The sequence below is a fragment of the Saccopteryx leptura genome, chromosome 13 (assembly GCF_036850995.1).
Source record: "Saccopteryx leptura isolate mSacLep1 chromosome 13, mSacLep1_pri_phased_curated, whole genome shotgun sequence".
Lineage (NCBI taxonomy): Eukaryota > Metazoa > Chordata > Mammalia > Chiroptera > Emballonuridae > Saccopteryx > Saccopteryx leptura.
In genome coordinates this window covers 10,952,295-10,970,585 of record NC_089515.1, presented here as the reverse complement: position 1 = coordinate 10,970,585, position 18,291 = coordinate 10,952,295, and the positions used below count along the sequence as shown (strand labels likewise).

At 54.0% G+C, this 18,291-nt stretch overlaps 1 long non-coding RNA gene across 1 annotated transcript; it reads right to left on the bottom strand.

Moving 5' to 3' along the window:
- Positions 1 to 13,231: 13,231 nt before the first annotated feature.
- On the bottom strand, positions 13,232 to 15,459 carry LOC136384633 (uncharacterized). The gene is made up of 3 exons (XR_010747625.1): positions 15,350 to 15,459; positions 15,108 to 15,148; positions 13,232 to 13,305 (listed from the first exon to the last, which is right to left on the bottom strand). It is a non-coding gene; the product is annotated as an uncharacterized lncRNA (long non-coding RNA).
- Positions 15,460 to 18,291: the final 2,832 nt, after the last annotated feature.

Sequence of the window (18,291 nt, the reverse complement as noted above, 5' to 3'; positions counted from 1 at the left end):
GAAGGCAAGAGCCAGCACGTGGTCACCCAAGACTGGGGAGTCTCCCCTCACATCCACGAGGGCTGCAGGACAGCTCATGGTGCCCATGAACCACCAGCCCAGTAGTCCTGAGTGGGAGAGGGACTGGCTTCCAGGAGTGAGGTGAAGAGGGAAAAGCAAGGAGGCCAGAGTGGCAACTCCATCCACGACAGGGCCTGGACCAGGGCGTCCATCCTCTCCAGACCCCTAACCTGCTCCCAGCCTGTCTGCAACTGCCCCCGGACCCTTGTTGCACCTGCCGGGGTGACAGCAGTTACTGATCTCCCTGCGCAGGAGGCCAGCAGTCATCAGGTGGAATGAAGCTGGTGCAAGACAGATGGGTGGGTGGCCATGGCTACGAGCAGAAGTCAACGTGGCTGACTCCCAGCACGACGGGTTTGGGAACAGAGAACTTGACATGCGGGAGCCAGACAGCAAAGAGCCACTGAGGAGTGGCTTCCCTCGTCTCTCCCTGTGGCTGTTTCTGAGGCCGATCTCTCCATCTGGGAGAGCCAGGTCACAGTGTGTAATTCACACGGGCCAGGGCCACAGGACCAGCACCCAGGAGGTGACTCACCACAGCATGCTCCCCTTGGTCCTGTGGCCTTCTCCATTCCCACGAGCCTGTCAACCAGTACGGCTGTGACCCCAGTCTGTGTCACACCTCAGCTTGTCTCCTTTCTTCCCCTTCTCTTTCCATATTCATTCAGTGGGCAGGAAGGTGGGGTCCAGTGGCTGAGCAAGTGGTCATGGCCCTATGGAGGACAGAGAGGAGCCAAAGGAGAGCAGGGGCCAGAAGTGTCCCCTGCCCCTCAGGGGGGTAGGTGCTGCTGGTCAGAGGGGTCAGAGCAGGAAGAGGGGCACCGGGGTGGGGCTGGGAGGAGGCCCAATGCAAACACAAACACAAAACAAAACGTATCGCACGTGGCTTAAATGCCCAAGCTCTGGAGTCAGGCAGCCCAGGTTCAAATAACCTGTGGGATCTTGGGTAAGTCATTTAATTTCTCAGTCACATCTGAATTTCCTCATCTGAAAAAGAGGAATCATGAAACCTCAAAGGATTGTAATAAGAATCAGCCTGACGAGGCGGTGGCGCAGTGGATAGAGCATTGGCCTGGGACGTAGAGGACCCAGGTTTGAAACCCTGAGGTTGCCAGCCTGAGCACGGGCTCATCAGCTTGAGCATGGGATCATAAACATGACCCCGTGATCGCTGGCCTTAGCCCAAGGCCACTGGCTTGAGCAAGGGGTCACTTGCTCTGCTGTAGCCCCAGGTCAAGGCACATATGAGAAAGCAATCAGTGAACAATTAAGGAGCCACAAGGAAGAATTAATGCTTCTCATCTCTCTTCCTTCCTGTCTGTCTGTCCCTCTCTCTGTCTCTCTCGCAAAAAAAGAGAAAAGAAGAAATTGTAATAAGAATCAAATGAGACAGCATACAGATTGTGCATGGCATATAGTAGATACTCTAGAAATAGGAGCCATTATTTTATTAGAAAATAGATAGATACTCTTTGGAATTAGGAACATCACCTCCAGGAAACCCCCTAGGCTTTCTTTCAAGCATCTAAAGTACTCCTGGGTGAAAGAGAGGACAAAGACTGCTGTACTAGGAGGAATAAAGATAAGAAACAGAAACAAATGTTTCGCCCTGGCCTGGGGCTAGGCCCTGTGCTGGCCCCTTTATCTACCATACCTCATTCCATCCACCCAGCAGCCCACAAAAGGAAGATGTGCTGTTTGACCCAACAGGATTACAAAACCCCGCCTCAGTCCCTGGGCTTGAGTTGCTCCTGAGTGTCTGATGTAGGGACACGCAAGGCCCAGCAGGGACACTAGATCAGGACTGGCATTCGATGACAGCTCGAACACAAGGACCCGGGCTCACCAGCATGAAGAGCAACAGCTCCTCCCTAAAGCAGAGGGGCGGTGACCATCCAAAGGGCAATTGCTTCCTCTGAGCAGAGGGGTGGAGGGAAGCTATTTCCAGGAACGCAGCAGGAGCACAGGCTGGCTCCCCTCAAAGGGGAGGCCAAACGCTGAGCTCGGATCCCCCGTCGGAGACTGAGCATCTTCACCTTTGAAACGCACCCTATTCAGACACTGGGTCACAAGGCAACCAGTGGAGTTGGGTCCTGCAATGATCTGCTTGGCTCTCCACAAATGGCTCTTTGCCATGGCAACGGGCACTTCAGAGACTCGGAGCCTGCTCAGATGGGAATCTGCTCTCCAGGGACACTTCAGGCTTCTTTCCCCTCATTGTGCAGGGAGCCGGCTACTCACAGAATGCAAGGGGCGGGGAGCCCAGAGCTCTCCATTCTTAGCGGGAGCCTACCTCTCCCTGTTTTCTTTCTCCACGAGATTTGGATCAGGTGTGACAGATGTGAAGAGGAAAGGAAACTCCGCATGGCCTCTCTGAGAAGTCAGCTGCCACAGGAGGGTGTTTCCCTGAACCACTCCCACGGACAGTTACTGCAAAGATACAAACAGACACAGCGGGGGGCCCCCAAATGCTCCCAGAGCCCCCCAGGAGGCCAGGGCTGTGGTAACTGGGCTGAGTGTGGCCCCAGAGATCCCACAAGGAGAGATGGGGTCCTGGGAAGGTAATGAATATTCTGAAGGTTCCACCAGCACCCCCAACTCCCTTCCCTACAGTTGTCCCCATTTCACAAAAAGCCAAGTCCTTTCTTCTGATGCTTCAGGCCAAACCTGGTACCGAGGCCTCTCTCTCTCTCACACTTCATGGTCAACCTGTCAGTAATTCCTCTGGATTCCAAGCTTCAAAATGTGGTCACCTCTGACATTTTCCTACCATCTCTGATGCTACCTGAGCTCTTGGCTGCCCTCACTGCCTGTTCTCCATGGAGCAGCGAGCAAGTCCCCGATTGAACTCAGACTGTGTCCTCCTTGGCCCCAAACTCACCAGGGCTCCTCCTCTTGCTCGGGAAAAGCTCACCTGCTCGGCTTTCGAGGCCCTGCGTGACCACCCGGTGCCTGCGACCACTCAGACTTGGGCCACACCGGCCCCTCACCTAGTCCGCCCCAGTCACGCTACCCAATTATTGTCTGTCCCTCCTGAGAGGTCTTCCCCCACACCCGGGGGTGGAGGCGGTAAGGCTCCTCCGGTCAGAACGAAGGACAGATGACGTAGCTGCCTCCCCGAGGCCACACCTCGTCCTCTACAGAAAATTCGGGGGTTACGAAGGCCTGGCCTTCTCTCCCCGGTTTGGAACAGCCCTCAAGGGTCACGCCACCTCAGAACTGCCCGCAGGACGGGCTGAGCCTGCCCCACAGCTCAGCTTACCCCTCTGACGGGCCCTGCCTCGCTCCTCTCCCACCTGTTCTCCCGCAGGTGCGGAGCAAATCACCCCGACAGGACACTAGGCCTCGTGCCGCTGCTGTAATGTCCCTCCCGGGGGAGTCCTCTCCCAGACCCATGCGCTTCAAATCCCAGTTCCAGCCTTCACTAGCCACAAAGCTTTGGGCAAATGAAATAGCCTCGTGGTGCCTCAGTTTCCTCATCTGTACAACAGGGTGATAACAGTACCCACCTCAACATTTCTTCAAGCCTCCTCGCACATCCCACCCAGCTCCAGTCCTCCCCGTGGGGTCACGTTCCTTTGGTCACCCCCTGCTCCGATCCCTCCCCTGAAGTCCTGTTTCCTGTCCTCCCTCCTGCGGCCCGTTCTTTGTGTGCCTGTGGTCTTGGCCTGACCACAGGGCGCCCCATGCCCTGACCCTGAGAGGCAGCAGTTTGCACTGGTGATTCAGAAACACAGAGGGCAGATGGATCCACAAAACAGGTTTAATATTAAATCACAGATGTGGCTGCTCTCTGAAGAACGCAGCCAGGTCACTACCCTGGGTGCTAGCTCCTACCAGGCTGCTCAGGCTTCTGCTTCATTACTGGCTCCTTTAAAACTTCAAGAAGATCCCCCACTTTATTGTGCAGAGTACCTCGGCCATCCCGAACAGCCCAGAACCCCCTGGCCTGTCCAGCCCGGCAGGCGCTCAGAGGAGATTTCACTCCCTCTTCCTCCCACAGTACTAGACGCACTTTCTTCCTCTCCCGGTGGGAAGGATGCCCCGCACTCCCCCAGGAAGGCAGGCCTCCTAGAGTGGGCTTGGATTTTTTTTATTATTATTATTCATTTTTAGATAGAGAGAGAGAGGGAGAGGAGCAGGAAGCATCAACTCCCATATGTGCCTTGACCAAGACAAGCCCAGGGTTTCGAATCAGTGACCTCAGGGTTTCAGGTCGACACTTCATCCACCGCACCACCACAGGTCAGGCAGCTGGGACTTTTATTATAACAGTATTTTTTCCTTTATGTGGAGCTGGATCTGCCCTGACCAGCTGTGATCTCTCACCTGGTCCTGTCCACCTGCTTCTTTAGGCAAACAGGGCTGGATGGGTGCTGGCCCAGGTGGGGACTGGATTTGTTTGTGAACTGGTCTCACCTGAACAGCCCAGCCTGTGGCTCAGGGGGCAGAGGATGAACCGCAGAGTTCCCAGCCGTGTGACATCCCCAATCCTACACCCCAGGAAGGACGAGCTGGGTCTGCTGGGCCATCTCAAGTAGGAGGCCACACCGCAGCTGCCCCCCAGAACACCGGGCCCAGGCCTGTGGGCTGCACACACCTACCACTATCTCGCCTTTGTCCTTCGCAATGGGTAAGCATCCAGAAGGCAAGTCTCTGGGGCCCGTGACAAGGAGAGGAAAGGAAGGGTGGCTGGCAAGGGGTCAGGAAGAAAAGCTGATTGGCCCAAGCAGAGACAGGCCGCACCTGGGGCCCTCCCCACGGCCATGGTCGGGGTGCCCTGTGTTTGGCTGGCCTCCCTCCGGTGCCCCATGCCCAGGCCTTCCGGGGAGCTTTTCACCCTCCGTTAGCCACCATCTGGCGGTGTCGCTGAAAGCCTGGAGGGTGGCCAGGAGCTGGCACAGGCTCAGCACAGAGATTTCTCTGGCCTGTGTACTGGCTCCAGGGACCTCAGCTCTCTCCTGATCCGAGTGGGGGGAGGGCTCCATGGCTTCCAGGGCCCACAGATGGGCAGGCAGGAGGAAGCCACATGGCGGGGCCCTGTTGTTCCAGCGCAGCTCATCGGTTTCTATCAGTAAGATGCTGCTTGGTCAGTAGACACGCACCTGCCCCCAGCAGGAGCAGCCAGCAGAAGCTCCAATGGCCCTGGGAAGACATTGGGTCGGGGGACTTGCTCTCAGTGCTCGACACCCTCTTCAGCCCTCAGAGGCCTCCCGGGTGCCTGAGGAGCCCCAGAGAAAACCCCAGAGGGTGCATGGCACGCTGACTCCAAGGCCAAGAAGTCCAGCACCCTGTGCTCCCCATGGCCAAGGGCAAAGCCAGGCCTCCCCACTGACAGCCTGACGCCCCCACGGCTGAACCCTGAAAACAGACCAGACCAGGGGCCAGCAAACTTTGTAAAAACCTAGAGAGTAAATAGTTCAGGCTTTGCAGGCCAAGAGGCAAGATGAGGATCTTGTGTAGATACTTATACGAATATTTAAAATGTAACCACTTAAAAAAATTTTTGAAGAAATCCTTAGTTCATTGGCCATATAAAAACAGGTGGTGGGCCAGATCTGCCACCCCCCGGACTGCAGTCCCCGGGGCCAGGGAGCCATCAGGAGAGGCCGCCTGTGGCTCACCTCCAAGGCAGAGCCCTCAGATGAGGGGCCCACACAGGTCTGGGGTTAGCCACGCCTGCACGGCCCCTGCGCACCCCCCCCTCGGTTGTGACACCTAGGTGGGGGACCAGAGTTGCCCGTGTGAGTCAGTCTCTCTCCAGCACTGGCCTCCTACCTGTGACATGCTGACACTCCTTTCCTCATTTAAGACCCCACTTGGTCCCAAGCTGCAGTGTGGCCAACCCGACACCTAATAGTCCTTCCCGGGAATGCTGTCCCCTGCCCTCAGAGCTTGCTGAGGCCCCAAGCTCTGCTCAGGCTCGCTGTGGCCCCGATATCCCCCGCCCCCGCGCCATGGTCAGCAAGGGGCTGAGCCGCTCTCCACAGCGCCCTGTCCTGCACGTTACTCCCTCCCACCAAACTCCCTAGTCCGTCCAGGAAATACAGTTGTGTGGTATTTCCCCAGAAGCCCAGCCTCATCTGAATCCATTCAGCCTCATGTTGGGGCCCTACAGCCCAACCCTTCTTACAGGGAAAAGCTAGCAGGAGACGGCTGGTGTGATCGCTGGCTGCAAGTTAGACACCTGGCCTGGGGACTTCAGAGCCTGTCTCAGCCTCGCTCCAATCCTACCCATCTGTAAGATTCAGTGAGCATCATATCCTGCTCGGGTGCCCATAAACCGGGCACTGCCCCAGAGGGGTCCAAGTAGGACATGTACAGCCTGGCACCTGTGTCGCCCTCAGTAACTGCCTAGTGAATCCACGTGTGAAACTGAAGCCCAGAAACAGGCTGAGCTGTGAACATGGTGGTGGAGACACCGCCTAGGAAGGCAGGGTGCGGCTGCCCCGAGCTGACACGGAGGGGTCACCCGTGAGGTGGAGAGGGGAGCGACCCCACCTGGCTTCTCAGGGCAGCACCCGCTGGTCTGTCTCACAAAAGTGGGGACACCATCTGACCACCCATCACAAGGTGAGACATCAAGACCAAGGACTGTATCCAGCGTCCTTATAACTGCCACAGTCCCTGAGTGGGAACACACTTGTCCTGAGCTGCACCTGGCCAAGGGCTTCCCCACCAACCTAGCTTCCACTGGGATGGCTTTGTCCGCAGGCAGCACCTGAGTCAACCTGGCGCAAATAATACAGGGTTACATCCCCACAATGAGGAGCCTGAAGGAGGAGGTTCCGGGGTGGGTTCACGGCTCTGCGATGTCCCTGCTCCTGGTCATGTCCTCAGAGAACCTATTGTGTTGGCAGCACCTTCCTGGCTGCAGGCATCACTTCCTCAAATAATGATATTCCTGAATTGGAGGGGGTTCATCTAAATCGAGGCTCCAGGAGACTTTCCTCAAGTCCCACTGGCCAGAACAGGGTCACGTGCCCAGCCCTCAAGTAGTCATTGGCAAAGGAGAGAGAGCGGGGCTCCAGGCAGACCTCCACTGAGTACGCCGCACCCCACACCTGGGCTCAGCTGGGGTTCTGTTGGAAGGAAGATGGTGAAAGTGAATGTTTGGTTGGAAAGCCACCAAGCTGCCAGGCCTTGTTGGGATTTTTGTGTTCTTAACTTCTACATTATTTTTAACTAGAAATATTACACAGTCAAAACAAGTGAGTCACCATGCCCTTCTGACTGAAGGCTGGTGGATTATTAGTTCTTCCATCCAGATTCCCAGGGAGACACAGATGCCTGAATGGGACAAGACAAGGAAATGTTAGGCTGCCCTTGGATGGGTTTGGTGTCATTTCACCAGGAGCTGGGACCCGGGGCTTATGGAGAAGGGTGGAGCTGGGGACCCATGTGCAGGGGTTTCATACTTTAGAGCTCCTATTTATTCACTGTGTGACAAGAACTCAGCTAATATTGATATATGAGGGAGTCCATGGAACACGAAGGGAAAAAATCTGAATTGTCCAGAACTTCATGGGCCTTTGCACCTGGGAGGAAAGCCATGTCCTGGCCCCTACTAACCACTGTGATGGTTCAAAAAGCCATCAGAACATCAGGCCAGGGGGTAGGTAACTGGCTCAGCCTCAGTTTCCTCATTTGTAAAATAGCATTTAGCGTCAAAGGCCAAGATCTTTGCCACACTGATCCAATGTGACTTTAACCTTGAGCCACAAATGACAAGCAGGACCCAGAGGCCTGAAACCAGCAGCGCCCTGGGTCCTGGTAATACCCTCTAGACTGATGGACATAATGCAGTGACAATGGTCATGATGACAATGACAATGACAATGATGATAAGGTGACACGGAGCACACTGAGCACCTGCTATATGCCACGCACTGTCCTCAGGTATTTCCTCATTTAATTCCCTCAGCAACTTTACAGAATAGTTACTTATGCTATCTTCATGTAGAAGATAAAGAACTGAGGTTTAGAGAGGTTCCTGTCTATGCTGACCAATTATAAGAAGAATTATCTCTCCAAAATTCAGATGTTGATGTCCTAACCCCCAATGTGACTAAATTTGGGCACAGGGGCTTTAAAGAGGTAATTAAAGTGGGGTCCTGTCCTCATAAGAAAAGGAAGAGACACCAGGGATAAGCTCACACGAAGACAAGGCCATGTGAGGACACAGAGGGAAGGTGGCCATCGGCAAACCAAGGAGGAAAGCCGCAAGAGAGTCCACACTTGCTCTTGGATGTCCAGCCTCCAGAACTGAGAGAGAATAAACTGACGTCTAAACCATCCAGTCTTGATATTGTTACGGGAGCCAGAGCTGAATAACAGATCACCCAGTGGCAAAGCCAACATCGGAACCGGGCAATCTGACTTCATAGCCACATTTTTAAGAACCTCATCATCTACTATTCAGCCCTTTAATTGGAGAGGCCGGTCGTGGATATCCTTATGGCTGGGTCTGTTTGTACAAAGTATACAGATGGTCAGATCTACCCCCTCACCCCCTTCCTCTATACAACAAAAGACATCTATTTGGGACTAGCCAAGACCCATGTTTTGGGTGGAAATGGTCGCAAGGAAACACGGGCCAGAGTTCAGTGGGTGGCTAGAACCATCTGGGTAACGAGCAGAGCTGGCTTATGCCTGAAATGGCTGTAGGCACCAAAGAGATTTCAGTCCCAGATTTTAAACAGTATCCCCACCTGCTTCCCAGGGAACGGTCTTGGATGCTGCCCAAATCAGACCCGGAGTTGAAGCTTACCTTCCACGGGTGTGGGGCCTTGGGCAAGTCACTTCACCCTGCGAGCCGCAGTTTCCCCGTGTGGCCCCCGGAGATGACCATCCCGGCTCTGACGCGGTGCTGCGAGGATGAGAAGTGGCTTCACAGACGGTCCTCGTTCAGTGACACGGAGCCCGAGGGACCACCTGAGGTCCCCTTAGCTTCATCAAAGCAAAGCCCGCAGTTACAAGTCCCACGGCAGGCAGCCACCAGCCCTTTCTGGAAGGAGCCGAGTGTAAATTATAGATCACAGCCTGTCGTCAGTTCAGCTGCTCCGCCTGGTTCTGGCCTCCCTGTGGGCGGGGCTCTGGGCCAGGGGATCTCTGCTAGCCCTGCGGTGCCCACCTCTTGCCCCAACTTCCCTTCCCCACAAAGACTCAATGTACCTTGGTTGGGGTTGAAGAGACACCCAGAAGGACTCCCAGAAAGCTGCCCTGCCATTGGCCTCTAAGGCTCAGTGCTGGGGCAACCACCTGAGTCCCAAGCCCCAGCCCCATCAAGCACACCACCTCATCCCGGAATAGCTCCATCACATGAGACCAAGAAGCGCAGAACACCCTGGGGGAACTTCGTGTTTCACACTGGCAGGTGGCAAGAGGCCACAGTGAAAGCAGCCCTGTGTTCATCAGTGGGGTCTTCCTGCCCGAGGGGACTGAGTGAGATTCCTGGCTTCCTTCCTGTGGCCACCTGCCCACCCCGTCGCCCCTCACACATGCTGTCCCACGTCCCCAGGCCACTCCCAGTGCTGGGCTTGCTCTCCCTCCCGTGGCCGCTCTCCGAGGAACCCCAGCCAGGGCAGGCTGAGCAAGCAGCCTGTAGGTAGGTGATGTCCAGGTCTCCACGGTTCTGCTAGAGGGACGTAGGCCCTGGAGCCAGGACTGCCACCAAGCAAGCTCTGCCTGGGAACTTAGGACAAGTTACTCCCTCCCTAAGCTCCACTGTCCTCATCAGTAAAAATGAAGATACCGACAACACCCACATCAGCGGGGTTGTTGCAGGGATTAAATAAGATAATGCATGAAAATGAGTAGCACAGGGCTGGCAGGGAGTAAGCCGGACACAGTGGTTAGTGAGCACCGGTGCGGGACCTGGGTCACAGCGAAACAAGTGCGGGCACAAAACGCAGGGGTCTAAGAGTGAGGGCTCCTTAACTCCGCGGCCTGGCACCTTGCTTCCTCCACTGATAACTCGGGCAGGAAAGACTAAGACATGCAGAAAACCCTAAACCATCCACCTTTCGTATCGATCTTCATGATGAACGGGAAGACGTAGGGTCTGGACTGCAGAGGGCACAGTTCCTGGTTTGGCTGGTTTTCTTCAACTCGCTCTCACTTCTCATCTGAAACGCTGAGCCCCACAGCGGGTCCCTCCACGCTGCCCTCACACCAAGCCGTGTGGGGGCCAAACGAGATAAGGAAGCTCTGTAGACTCCTGGGCATCGGACCACTCAAGACATGGTGATCAGGGTCATTATTATTAAGCCCGTGTGTCTTTCTCTCCTCTCCCCGCCCCTCCGCACCCACAACACCCTGCTACCCCGCCGAGAGTCTCTCCAGGTACGTCAAGTCTCCATGAACATATTCAACGGTCACTTGATTCTCTGGCTTCATATCTTTTTATCTGAGGAAAAAGAAAGCAAAATTATTCAAAACATAGGTTGGTAATAAAATGCCCTGTAGTGACACCCATTCACCCTGCCTATATTTCAATTTTTTTTTTTTTAACAAAACCTACAAATCACCCCCCACCACCTTCAATGAATCAAATTGTAAGGAAAATTAGGAACCAGCTCGGATCTTCATATTTGCCTAGGCCATGAGAAAAGAGGCTCCTTCCTTGGCCTGTCTCTAGTCAAGGGTGTTAATTATTTTGGTTGCATGCTAGCAAATTAATTATGAGCTAATGAAGTTAAAGGAGGTCATTTGTTAAAGAAACTGATTACATATTGATATCTCTGGGGGATTAAATAAAAAACCACTGTCATGAGAACAGCTTTAAAAATTAGGCCCAAGATTTGACTTCTGAGGTTGCCCGGCTCCAAGGATAAATAACAAGGCACCGGGCATCCCACAGTGGGGAGAGCCCTGCAGGACTGGCTGTAGGCCGCCGCCACCACACCCCAGAACACTCAGGCTTGGTCAGGAGCTGATTATCAAAGTCAGGGTGAGCCCTGGCCGGTTGGCTCAGCGGTAGAGCGTCGGCCTAGCGTGCGGAGGACCCGGGTTCGATTCCCGGCCAGGGCACACAGGAGAAGCGCCCATTTGCTTCTCCACCCCTCCGCCGCACTTTCCTCTCTGTCTCTCTCTTCCCCTCCCGCAGCCAAGGCTCCATTGGAGCAAAGATGGCCCGGGCGCTGGGGATGGCTCTGTGGCCTCTGCCCCAGGCGCTAGAGTGGCTCTGGTCGCAATATGGCGACGCCCAGGATGGGCAGAGCATCGCCCCCTGGTGGGCAGAGCGTCGCCCCATGGTGGGCGTGCCGGGTGGATCCCGGTCGGGCGCATGCGGGAGTCTGTCTGACTGTCTCTCCCCGTTTCCAGCTTCAGAAAAATGAAAAAAAAAAAAAAAAAAAAAAAAAAAAAAAAGTCAGGGTGGACGAGCCAGACAGGCTGAGTGACCGATATTCCGTGCCCTCCCATCGGCCAGCCAGGCCTGCAATGCAGGAAGGAACAGAATAAGCTCACTGGCATGAAAATTCATTCGAGGCCTTGACTGCCGAGATTAAGCGAAGCAGACACTGCTAGCCACCTACCCACATCCACTCTCCCTCTCTTCCTCAGAAACAGAACCCTTGTTGATGCAAAGTGACAATGTGCCTAGCTAGGAAGCCACATTTTCCAGCCTCCCCTGTGCCTACGCGACTAAGTTCTGGTCAATGACAGGAGAGCAGAGGCTTCTAGGTACAATTTCTGAGAACAGCAGAAAGCTGGAGAGCACATTTTACTCTTCCCTCTTCCTCTTTTTCTTGCCTGGGATGCAGATGTGAGGGTTGGAATTCCTGCAGTCATCTTGGAGCAGAGGCAACCTTGAAGATAAAAGCCACTCACTAACAATGGTGAAGCAGAAAGGCAGAAGGTCCCTGATCACATCACGGAGGCGCTCTGCACTAACCCTGACTTCTACCTGAGAGGAAAAACAAGACGCCGAAGGGGGATGTGTCTGAGCCCAGTTTTCATTGCGGGATGTGAGGAGGCTGTCTCTTTGCTCAGAATTGAATGGTATTTCTAACTCATGCAGCGAGAGCTATGGCTGCCTCAGCGTTAGTGGCGGGCTTGCTATTCTCATGGCTTGCCAGACTGAAAGAAGAAACAGCTATTTATAAGGGGAAACCCCTTTGAAGGGCCAGCCATGGTAATTCCCTCCCCCCCCAACACATTCTAGCCACACTGACCCTGCTTTCCCTCCTCTCACTGGCTTAGAACATTCTAGCTCGTCTGAGGTCGAAGCCCATTCTACCTATGTGCTCAGGGAAACGGGACCCACGTGGTCTTGGGGCTCAGGTGGGAGTTTAGCTGCCAGGGCCCTCACTTCCTATATCTTATTCTGGTCCAGTTCTGCTTGGCGGCTCCACCTCTGAGGCCCCTGACTTGGGAGGTGGCCTCCTTCTAAATCCCAGAAGTCCCTGAGCCTCTTAGAGAGTCAAGCCAGGAATGGCTGGGGTCAGGGGCACCCTGTCCCCACCGCTGCAATGGAAGGCCAGGAGGAACCAGTCTCCCTCTCAGTAAACAGCCCCGCCTCACAGGGAAGCAGAGCAGCAGCGAGACTGGGGGCTGGGAGCTGGGAGCTCAGGCCTGGAGCTCTCTGGGCCTCTTCCCAACCCACAGCCACCAGCTAGGACTCCCAGATAGATTTTCTAATCCTTCCATATCCTCAGTTTACCCTCTCTAAAATGAGGATAGGAATGCCCCATGAGATAGTCATGGGCCTTAAACAGCCTCCCTATGGCTCCCTTCCCTCCTTTCTAAAGGGAATAAGAATGTCTCTTCTCATAGGTTTGTAGGCAGGATAAAACTGGCTAACACTCAGCAACTTGCAACAACAGTTTACAGCATCTCTCGCGGTCCAGTAAGCTGACTAGGCTCGGCAGGGTGGTTCTCACTTGGAGTCTCATGTCCTCACAGTTTAATATCAGCCAGAGCTGCAGCCATCTGAGGGCTTGGCTGAGCCCGGTGTCTGAAATGGCTCACAGTGGATGGGACTGCTTGGTGGGGGGTGGAGGCGGCTTTAGACAGGTAGTCAGGGAGGGCTTCTTTGAGGAGGTGACATTTTTAGCTGAGGCCTGAATGGTAAGGACACAGCCATGCAGATGCCCGGGGAAGCCTGTCTCCAGCCGAGGAAACAGCAATGATAAAGGCTATGAATCCAGAAGGCCCTCCGCTGGAAGATCTACATTCCATGGGCAGGCAAACCGAACCGGCCAGCGGATGCGGCAGGGACGCTCTCTTCCTTGGGTGTCAGTTCTGCAGAAGGAGAAGGAAATGCAATGGAGAGGTGGGTCCGTGGGCAGCCTGCCTAGCACGAGTCTGGGGACAATGAGATTGGGGCCTGGATCCTCCTCCGTCTGGAGAGCCGCCTCCATACTCAGGCAGGGCCTTCTAACTGAATTCGGCTATTTCCCCGTTCTTCCAGGTTTATTATTGCCACCAGCGACAAGTCAGTGACAGCTTACCCAGCAGAAACAGCACGGCCAGAGACAGAGTGCGAGATAACAAGCCGCCTTTTATGAAGTGAGCCCAGCGGCGCCCAAAGCACCCCTCACTCCGCTCTCTTCTCTTGGACAGAAACAGCTGCCCGCATGTGAATCTACCCACCAGATGAAAAATAATTTGCTAAGTGTCACAAGTGAAGTTATTTCTAAGTGGCTTCAGTGACTGTAACAAGCTGCAGGGCTGGGTGAACAGTGAGGTGCATCTAAACAGCAAAAACAGGGATTCTGAAGCAAAACCAGATCAATTAGGCACGTATTCATATTTCAATTCGGTGGTATTAATGGCTGGACTGTTTAGCTATTTGTCCACAGTTTCTCTGCTTCATTTCAGCATGCGTATAGGACTGGAGACTGGAAAGGACCACCGGTTAGCTGAATTTTGTTTCTTTTCAACAAAAACTGGTGAGGAACTACCCTGAGCTGGGCTCTCAGCTGAGCTCTGTGGAGAAACCATAAAGTTTGCTTTAAGGCCCAGCCCCTGCCCTCAGGTAACTCAGCCTGGGGGGAAGGGAGACGCAGATGTGTCTAATTCTTTAAACACAGTAAAGTGAAATCAGAGCTGATCTAGGGAGACTCAATATAGAGTAAGTCCGCGGAGGAAAAACTCATTCGTTCTGCCGAAAGGAGAGGCAATGTGGCTAGGCTTGTGGAGGATGTCCTTAATTAAGGTTTGTTTTAATAAAAATGTCAGAGGAGCCCTGGCCGGTTGGCTCAGTGGTAGAGCGTCGGCCTGGCGTGCAGAAGTCCCGGGTTCCATTCCCGGCCAGGGCACACAGGAGAAGCACCCATCTGCTTCTCCACCCCTCCCCCTCTCCTTCCTCTCTGTCTCTCTCTTCCCCTCCCACAGCGAGGCTCCATTGGAGCAAAGATGGCCCGGGCGCTGGGGATGGCTCCTTGGCCTCTGCCCCAGGCGCTCGAGTGGCTCTGGTCGCGACAGAGCGATGCCCCGGAGGGGCAGAGAATCGCCCCCTGGTGGGCAGAGCGTCGCCCCCTGGTGGGCGTGCCCGGTGGATCCCGGTCAGGCGCATGCAGGAGTCTGTCCGACTGTCCCCGTTTCCAGCTTCAGAAAAATACAAAAAAAAAAAAATGTCAGAGGAAGCCATCACAAATTGGGGTGTCCTTAGGGTCCACACGAGAGAGCCAGTGTCAGGCATGTCCCCGAGGAGGAATTTCAGCCATTCAGGGTGGTTCTCCCCGCTGGATGCATATTAGGAACCACTACCTGAGCCACATTCCGCAAAGATCCTGACCGGATTGGTCCGGGGTGGGACCCTGGGACCCAGGCACCCACGCAGCTTGCGCTGCTGCCCAGGTGATTCCAGTGTGCAGCCAGGTCACCTTCTCTCCGTCCTTGTGAAGGAACAGAGTCACACTAAAGCTTGTGTTTCTCAAAGCAAAGTCTCCAGACAAGAGGCACCTAGGAACTTGTTAGAAATGCAAATGCTCCTGACCCATCTCAGACCTGCTGAACCAGACACTCTGGGGGCGGGGCCGAGGAACCTGCTTCTTAACAAGCCCTCCAGGTGACACTGATGCAGTGGGAGAGCCACCTACCTCGTTCTGTCCTAGGTGTGTCCTGACATCTTTCTCCAGTCCTGCAAAAAGAAACACTGCCATTTATTGTGTACTTGCTTCATGCCTGGTGAATTAAGCAGGGCTCTCCAGAGGTACAGAGCCAATGGGATGTATAGATAGATAGATAGATGATAGATAGATAGATAGATAGATAGATAGATAGATAGATAGATAGATAGATAGAAAAATAGATATGAAGGAAGTACGAGGAATTGCCTCACCTGGTTGTGGAAGCTGAGAAGTCCCACTCTCTGCCCTCTGCATGAAAAGCCAATGGTGCGATTCAGGATGGGCCCAAAGGCCTAAGTACAGGGGGAGTCAATGGTGTAAGTCCCAGGCGACTGACTGGAAAAGACCCACGTCCCAGATCAGCAGTCAAGCAGAAGAATGAGCCAATCCTTTCTTCTTCTGCCTTTTGTTCTACTCAGGCCCTCAGGGGATTGGATGATGCCCACCCTCACGTGGCAGAGGGCAATCTCCTTTCTGAGTCCACCAAGTCAAATGCTAATCTCACCCGGAAATACTCTCACAAGCACACCCAGAAATCATGCTTAGCCAACTATTGGGCATCCCCTGACCCGGTGAAGTTGTCACATAAAATTCACCACCATAACTAGTCTATACCAGTCACTCACTTTATTGAAACTCTTTCAGGCGGGTCCTTATTAGTGCCCCATTGTCTAGATGAGGAGTTGGAGGCTCCCAGCTAAGCTTGCTGAAGCCACATCACTAACACAGAACGCAGCTCCAGAGCCAATGGAGGCTCTCTCTGGCTTCGCACCTGTGCGGGCTCATTGTCCCCGGGCACCGAGCTGTGGAATGGTTCACAGATACTGTGCAGGTGCAGACACTAGTTAGAGGAATCTAGGAACCCCATGGCTAGAGTTGCGGAGTGAGGAGAAAATTTTCATTTATGCCTGGAGCTCTCTCTTTATAGAAAGAGCGTAATTTCCTGGGAAGAAGATGCCGGCCTAAAACTTGGTTAAGCTCTCCAATCTCTTTGGACCTTGGGGTACCACCCTCTTCTAGGGTGAATTTGTGTGAGTGTAAGGTAAGGACCTCAAAGGAAGTCAATAAGAAATAAGCTGCCCTTTTAACAGCCCTGACTTCTCCTCTGTGGCTTTGGTCCACTAGGACCGTCAGCTCAGAGGCCCCTGTCCTATGGACAAGAAATCTGGGGGCTTTTGCAGAAACAGTCTTGAAATGCAGAAACTAAGTCTCAGAAAGCAAGTGTGGAGGTGGCCTGGCCAGCTGTGGAATGACCTAACTGGTGTGGCTGAGCCGGAGGGCTGGGGAGTGAGGTGGGCAGTGCTGCAGGGGCCCCCAGCCGGCCTGGGCCCGGCTTGTGGAAAAGGCACCCCCGCCGCTGCTGCTCCTCACTACTACCCACTTCCTCACCTCACCCTGGCCCGGAAGCTTTCCTGGCTCCTTCTGCCAGGCTTCAGCCTGCTGGCCTCCAGCCAGGCCAGCACCTGGCAGGTGAATGAAGGCAGGGTGAGTCACAGCTTCCTGGAAAACTGTGGTCTAGACAAACTCCCAGAGGGCAGAGGCCTGTCCGACTGGCTTCCCTGGGAGTGAGGTCCGGGTGGACGGGGCAGACACCAGAACTGCCATTGGAACAGAGGCGGGGACCTGCAGGCTCAACCTGGGTGTAGGACGTGGCTCCTGGCTCTGCCTCCTCTCAGTTCAGCTCAGTTCTGTGCTTCCAGGGAGCCAGGACTCAGCTCAGATCAAGGCCCAGGAACTATTTCTAACCTGACGCGTCTCCAACCGTAAGGCACACAAAAAGTCAGCTGAGATCTTCCTGATATCCTGGTTCTGATTCAGCAGGTCTGGGGTGGGGCCAAGCCTCTGCACTGCTAACAAGTTCCTGGTGATACTGGTGCTTCTGGCCCTGGTCCACTCCTTAAGTAGCAAGAGCGTCCATCAGCAAGTGTTTAGGGGGCAGCCACCTTTTGGGACAGGTAATGTTAATATACCCATTTCACAGATTAGGAAACTGGCCCACACTGAGACCAGCGAGTTCATGGCTCATTTTGCTTGGTCTTAATTCCTTCCAGAACCCACGTGGTCTCAAATCTGTGCTTCACACCTGTGCATCTCAGCCTGATCCACGGATGGGTACACTTTTTCTATAAAAGGCCTGGTAGCAAACCTCTTAGGCTTGGTGGCCCACACAGCCTATCGTAGGAGCTTAACCCTGCCATGGCCGCACAGAAGCAGCCGGAGACACTGCATAAACGAGCCAGCATGGATGTGTTCTGATAAAACCTTGTTCGTAAACACTGACATTCAAATTGCATATGTTTCGTGTCACAAAATCTTTTTCTTCTTTTGATGATTTTCGACATTAAAAAATTCTTAGCTCACAGGCCATACAAAAGCAGGTTTGGGTTCGATCTGGTCCGCAGGCCGCTGTCTGCTGACCCCGGCATTGATCCGTCCATGTATCTGGCGGGCAGCTCTCCACAGCAATGGGCTGGGGCGTCGGGTCCCGCCCACAGCCCACAGCCGTGGTCTTGGATTTGCCACTTCCCGCCTCCTGTCTCCGCCCACGTTCCCCTTTGCCTGTCCCGGGCCTGCCCAGCCTGAGCACTTTGGTTCCCAGAGTTGCTCTCACCTCTTAGACCGGAATAGAGTCAACACCATTCGCTCCACTGCCCCTGCCTTAACGAGACTACCCCACTGACCATTGCACTTCCCAGAAACCAGACACTTCAATTGGCATGCCACTTGGAAATTCAAGGTGGGGACTCATGTTTATTTTCAAAGAAAATCCCATCCTCCCGCCAGTTTACAACCCCCAGCCTCAGGGGGGAGGCACCCCAGCTCCCAGAAAGCCTGTTGTCAGAATCAAACGGGACAGAAGTCACAGTTGGTCTGACGCTTGTCACCAACAGCCCCTTCTGCATTTTATCCTGAAGTTCTCTTTGTGACACAGAACTTCTTTTTCAGTGGATTATTTTAGCTACCAGCCAGTTCTGTAATCTCTATCCCGTGGGGTCAAGTTCAAAGAGAATTTCAATGTGATTAAGTAAACATATGCAAGTAGTAGATTTATGTGCTGCTGTGCTATTCTTTGTGATGTTGGCATTGGGGGCAGAGAATTATAACAGCTCCTGTGTGCGCAGTTTATTTCCTAAGAAATTAACTCGTCAGTCCC